This window comes from Temnothorax nylanderi, unplaced genomic scaffold (assembly GCF_030848795.1).
Source record: "Temnothorax nylanderi isolate EJ_2023f unplaced genomic scaffold, tnyl_v1.0 TNYL_tig0130_pilon, whole genome shotgun sequence".
NCBI classification, from domain to species: Eukaryota; Metazoa; Arthropoda; class Insecta; order Hymenoptera; family Formicidae; genus Temnothorax; species Temnothorax nylanderi.
In genome coordinates, this window is record NW_027249192.1 from 387,350 (window position 1) to 393,791 (window position 6,442).

Genomic DNA, 6,442 nt, shown 5'->3' on the forward strand with positions numbered 1-6,442 from the left:
GAAAAATGAGTAATTTGTTAAACAAATAAGAAATAATTACAAGATTGTAGCAAGATATAGAATAAAAAAAACTGCAATACATAAGCGTAAAAAAGTAAGCAATAAAATAACATAGAACGCAGAATCATTTTAAAATATAATGTAAATAATGCTTTTTATATATTAATTTTGTAGAAAATATGAAATACAATACTTTTTTAAATCTATTATTGTTTTATTGCATCTTATCGTTCCGTCATTATGGACAGAAATACTTTCTACATTGTATCATGACATTGCATCCATTATGTCTCAATAGAGGCATGTTTGCAAGTCATGTTACTTTGCAACGAGTATGAATTTCCAGTAATGAGAAAAATAAGCATAAATTTTTCAATTTCATATAGAAGACCGCAATCACAATTGAAATAATTGCATAAATTGTAGACTAGCAGGTCTTATCACGGAATATATAAAAAGTTGTAATATGTGATCATGCTACGAAATTGTAAAATCATGCATTTTCTTGTTATCAATGATGCGTAATAAGATGCAAATTATAATAAAGATTTAAAAAAGTATATTTAGATTTATTATATGCTGCTATTAACATAAGCATATTAAGTGTTGCGCACGTTATTCTACAACTATAATAACTAAAACTATTAAAAGTATTACTACTAAAAGTACTACTAAAACTAAAAAGTAACGTACACACGCACTATATATCAATGATTTTCATAAATCATTCGCAATAACAAACGTCGTAAAATATAAATATGAGAAAAAAAGACGTCAAAAATACAACTGATATTTTTATTAAAGGAAACCTACATTTATGTATATTTCCCCGTGATGAAACCTGTTAGTCGAAGATTTATGCAATTATTTCAACTGTGATTGTGGTCTTTACGTCATGCTCATTAACAGCAACACAAAGTATTGAAATAAAACTTCTAAGTTTAAATCTTTTTTCTGCGTTTTCTGATAAATTTTTTTTAAAATGCGTTCTATGTTTAAATTGCACATCAGCTAAATATAAATAGTTTATATAGCATAGCCTTAAAAAGTTAGTTATTTCCAAATAATATACATATATACATATTTTTTTTTTCAAAGATATTAATGTATTAACTATTTAAATTGTTAGAAATTGTTAGAAATCTTAATATTGTAGAATGAAGGGGAGGAGTTTTTAGTGGGTGCAAGCCCCACACTACCCCGCCGGACGGCCGACGCGGGTGTCCGTTAGGCATTTTCCCCTCCCTGCTATAAAAAAAAAAAAATTGCGTGTACATACATCGTCGCGTTAGAAACAGTATAATATATAAGTGTCACAGTCACAGTAGTACTATAAGTAATAATGAGTAACAGTTATAGCGAGTTGCATTGAATAAAATTATTCTCGATTCGTTGTCGTAAATCGTTTATTATAATATAATTATACATGTGTATCCCGGTGTATATAAAAAATGTTAAATGTGATAATTTGCATAAATTCTAAAGCGTGTCGGTCTTAAAACACAGCTGTTACGTGAGCGAGCGAGAAGGTATAAGAGTAAGCGAGTCGTCAATAAGAGCGAGTAGGACAGTAACAGGAGTGAGCGAGATAAGAACAACGGCGCGCAAGGAAAAGACTCGATGCTCGATCCTCGATCAGATCCCCACCCCGAGCCTTCTGCATGTGTTATTCTCATCTCGCTCACTCCAATTACTGTCTCGCTCGCTCTTATTGTCATCTCGCTCACTCTTATACCTTCTCGCTCGCTCACATAACGAAAAATCAATAACTTCCCAATCAGCAAAGAAATGTTTTTAAAAATATTTTTAAAAACATTTGGAAAACATTTTTGAAAACATTTTTAAAAATGTTAAAAATCATGGGTTAACACACCTTTTTTTCATTAAAAAAAAAATTATTTTAACATTTAAAAAAACATTTTTTTAATGTTTAAAAACGTTTATTTTAACGTTTAAGAAAAATGTTTTTTTAATGTTTAAAAAATGTCTATTTTAACGTTTAAAAAGACATTTTTTTTATGTTTGAAAATGTTTATTTTAACGTTTGAGAAAATGTTTTTTTTATGTTACAAAAACATCTATTTTAACGTGTTCTAAAATGTTTTTTAATCCAATATGGAGTCCCAAATGAGAATATCGGAAGGGCCCTGCTCGCTGGACCGGACTCCTCGCCTCAATCTTCCCTCTCGGACGCGAGCTGTCGCAGCTCTCCTTTTCCTGGCGGTGAGCTCTCCCTGGGAAGTCAAATCTCGCTCGGTTGGTCTCCAGAATACGTGCCGCTTAGCTCAATCACTTACGAAAAAAAGGAAAACGTACTCGTCTCGTCCGAAGAAACGCAGCAAGCGCGGCCATGACACCGAACGAGAGCGAGGAAGGAGGTGGGGGCGCTTTGAGAGTGGCGACTCACGCGTTGCGCCATCTGAATGAAACGATATAGCAAATAAATAATTAATGTAAAATAAATATTAAAATAATGTTAAATAAATGTTAAATAAATGTTTTTTTAAATCATTAGTGCAAATAAACAAGTAATGTAAAATAAATATTAAATTAATGTCGAATAAATGTTTAATAAACGTTTTTTCAATTCATTATTGCAAATAAATAATTAATGTAAAATAAATATTACATTACTGTCGAATAAATGTTAAATAAACGATGTTTCAAATCATTATTGCAAATGAATAATTAATGTAAAATGAATATTAAATTAATGTCGAATAATCGTTACATAAATGTTTTTTTCAAATTATTACAGTAAATAAATAATTAATGTAAAATAAATATTAAAATAATGTCGAATAAATGTTAAATAAATGTTTTTTTAAATCATTATGCCAAATAAACAGTTAATGTAAAATAAATATTAAAATAATGTCGAATAGATGTTAAATAAATGTTTTTTCAATTCATTATTGCAAATAAATAATTAATGTAAAATAAATATTAACCCTCCCAAGGCCACATCTCTTTTTTTAATACGCCTCGACCACACTGGTTAGTCGACACCCAGATGGATTCAGTCTCATATCTCCAATTTAATTATGTACACGTAAAAAGTCATGAAACATCTTAAAAGGGTGTTGTTCAAATAAAATATGCAGAACCCGAAATATATATATGCTCGATGAATAAAAATGTTGTAATTTTTGGTTGCAATAAGAAATATACACCGATCGAGATCACACCCCGGGTGGTCACAATTTAACCTATAATAATTTTCAAATGTTTACCAAACATAACTGACATGGCTTAAAGCCTTTCTGTACGCATCTTCGAGAGAAGGACTCAAACATAGGGATCCTAGGTGGAGGGGCATTGATTTATTAAAGCCTATCTTAAAAATATCGGGCCTGAATTTTTGTTTGGGTGGCCGACACCCACTCGAAGAATTAAAATAATGTCGAATAAATATTAAATAAATATTTTTTTAAATCATTATTGCAAATAAATGAGTAATGTAAAATAAATATTAAATTAATGTCGAATAAATATTAAGTAAATGTTTTTTTCAAATCATTATTGCAAGTGAATAAGTAATGTAAAATAAATATTAAATTAATGTCGAATAAATATTAAATAAATGTTTTTTCAAATCATTATTGCAAATAAATGAGTAATGTAAAATAATTATTAAATTAATGTCGAATAAATATTAAATAAATGTTTTTTAAAATTATTATTGCAAATGAATAAGTAATGTAAAATAAATATTAAATTTGTTAGAAACGGGAGAAAAAAGACGAGGAGAGATTGTGGTATGCGACATCTAGTCGGTTAATCTAGTTGAGTAAATAGTACGGTTAAGCGGTCACAGAGGGTAGTCTATGCAGCGATGAGGCGGCGTCGCTGTATTTATGAAATCGCGCGCGAAAGCGGCGCGTGCGGCGTAGCGCACCAGCAACGGATCGCGTGACGACGGTAGGAGAGCGGGACTGCGCATGTGCAGGCGTGCGTGTTCGTGCGTGCAGATCGCCGAGACGAACATTCGAGAACGGTCAGTCGTCCTGTACGCGTCTTTTGGAAATCGAGCCTTCCGCTCTTACGAAATTGAAAAAGCGAGACGTATTTGAATCGCGTATCGTTGTAAACGAAGAAGTCTGTCTGATCTTCCTTACGGAAAGGAACCTGCTGCAATCGGCCTGTTTACAAGGACGTTGTGAGAAGACGTTACGGATAATTGTCTGGCTCAACCGCCATTATCTAAGAGAAGGACGACACGCCCACGTGGTGAAAATCGGAAAGCCCGATTAATGGGTTTAGTCATTGTGACTATCATTCCTAAGACTGTCAATTGGAAACACGGAAAGCCTCAATAATAAGGTAATTGCTTATGTATTCTGCCTTTCATGGATCGTTAATACAAAAGCTAACGTACGGTTTAGCAATCGGATGGTGAACTAATGTTCCTCGTATAACGATCTTTGATTGCAGAATTGTCGAATGGACAATGCGAGGAATACTTTCTCAACAAACGAGAAGTCGTGGATTGTTCAAATCCACGCTACATTCTTCTGCAAGACTGAGCTCAGTATAATTCTTTTACTTTATCTTTTCTTGTGGTTGCAACCCGATTAAATAGTTAATGATCTTTTCTGTAAATAGCTTAAAATCACATTGTCGAGATTGATTACTAAAAGAGAAACGTAATTACGATATTCACTTGAATCCTGCGTTACACTTGCGTTTATTGTGGTTCAAAACCGCTACTATTAATACTTCTTGCGTTGATAAGATAAAACTTATTATTTACGTATTATTAATTATTACTTGATTGAATTATCTTTTCATTTTTAACTGAGTTTGATTATTACACGCTGTATTACTTATTGGATATTATTCTTTGATTGCATTGAATTAATGTGTCAATTAATATGAAAGTACGTTACATTTGACTTGTAGAATTAATCAGACCATGCTGTCTTATCGGAATTCTTTACCTATTTATGAGAATAGTTAATAATCTTTCGAGCATGTAGAATGCTATATATTTAAATCACTTCATCATAAATGATTATTCTCTGATTATCAGCAAATTGACGCATTACTTCATTTATGATTGTTTCTTGTATTATATTCAATGATGTTGATTCGTATTATATTCTTTAAATGTATCTAACATGAATGATCCTTTTTACGAGATAGATTAATTCTGGATTACACTTGACTACGTCAAGATGTTCAAAAGATGAACAAACATGATGTCTATTTTCTTTTGATGAGCCTTATTACTTTATACAGGATTATAATATTAATTTCTGCTCAAGAAAGGATTATTCTCTAATGATTATTCTCATTTATTGTATTTTATGCATCTGATTATTTTGTACGAAACCTGATTATGATACTTATGTATCTATTATGAAACAAACCTACTTTGTGATACGAGTTAGTTCAAAAATACACAATCTCTTTTCGTCAACTCTAAGGTCAATGTGTCGTTTCCTATTTTGCTATTCATGAGTTCAGGCTTCCGCGCGAGCTTGTGCTTCAAACAAAATTAATATCGAATAAATGTTAAATAAATGTTTTTTAAAATCATTATTGCAAATAAATTATTAATGTAAAAAAAATATTAAATAAACGTTAAATAAACGTTTAATAAATATTTTTTCTAAATTATTACTTCAAATAAATAATCAATGTGAAATAAATATTTAATAAACATTAAATAAATATTATTTTTACAATGGATTGTATAAATGTATAATTAATAAAAAATAAATATTAAAAACACATTTAAAAAACATTGTCTGCTGATTGTATTTCAGTGGAGTGGATTGGAAGGAGCCGAAGCTCGGAACTATCTGCTTTCCGCGGCGTTTTTCCGCCCTATTTATACCCGAAAAAGACCGGAATCTCCCGCGCGAGATTCCCGCCATTTCCATCGCGTCTTAAGGGGGGAGGTTTTCTAGAAGCTTCTAGAACATTCTAGAAGCGTAGTTTTGGGCCCCATCTGGCCCCCAGCCCTCCAAGGGTCGTCCGATAAAATAAACATTTACAGGAAACTGAGCGTTCGCTCGGAATTCCGAGCCTAGCGTGCGTCGTTTAAGCGTTCAAAACTTCTAACGTGCGTCGTCGAAAATATAAAATTTCCGTACGTAACAATAGAGTCTAGAGTATAAAATATCTTTAACAAATATTTCAATTTAATTATACAAAAGTTTTATATATCAAGAAGCGAATATGCACCATTTAAATGGTAGTTAGTAGACTATTCAATATTACATATCATAATTACTGCACTAGTGCAATTACAATATTTACAATATTTTTGAATTATTATCATATTGCATATTGTAATATGCACACATACAAAATATAATATGTTTTTATATATCATTGTATATTTAATAGCAACTTCCATAAAATAGATCATAATAAAGATGTAATATAAATAATATTAGATACACGATAAAATTGTCCCATGAATATTTCTATT

At 31.1% G+C, this 6,442-nt stretch overlaps 2 long non-coding RNA genes across 2 annotated transcripts; one reads left to right on the forward strand and one right to left on the reverse strand.

Moving 5' to 3' along the window:
- Nucleotides 1-1,388: 1,388 nt before the first annotated feature.
- Nucleotides 1,389-2,549, reverse strand: LOC139776835 (uncharacterized). The gene is made up of 2 exons (XR_011719203.1): nt 2,317-2,549; nt 1,389-2,234 (listed from the first exon to the last, which is right to left on the reverse strand). It is a non-coding gene; the product is annotated as an uncharacterized lncRNA (long non-coding RNA).
- A 1,027-nt stretch (nt 2,550-3,576) lies between these two features.
- LOC139776818 (uncharacterized) lies at nt 3,577-5,428 on the forward strand. The gene is made up of 2 exons (XR_011719196.1): nt 3,577-4,323; nt 4,435-5,428. It is a non-coding gene; the product is annotated as an uncharacterized lncRNA (long non-coding RNA).
- Nucleotides 5,429-6,442: the final 1,014 nt, after the last annotated feature.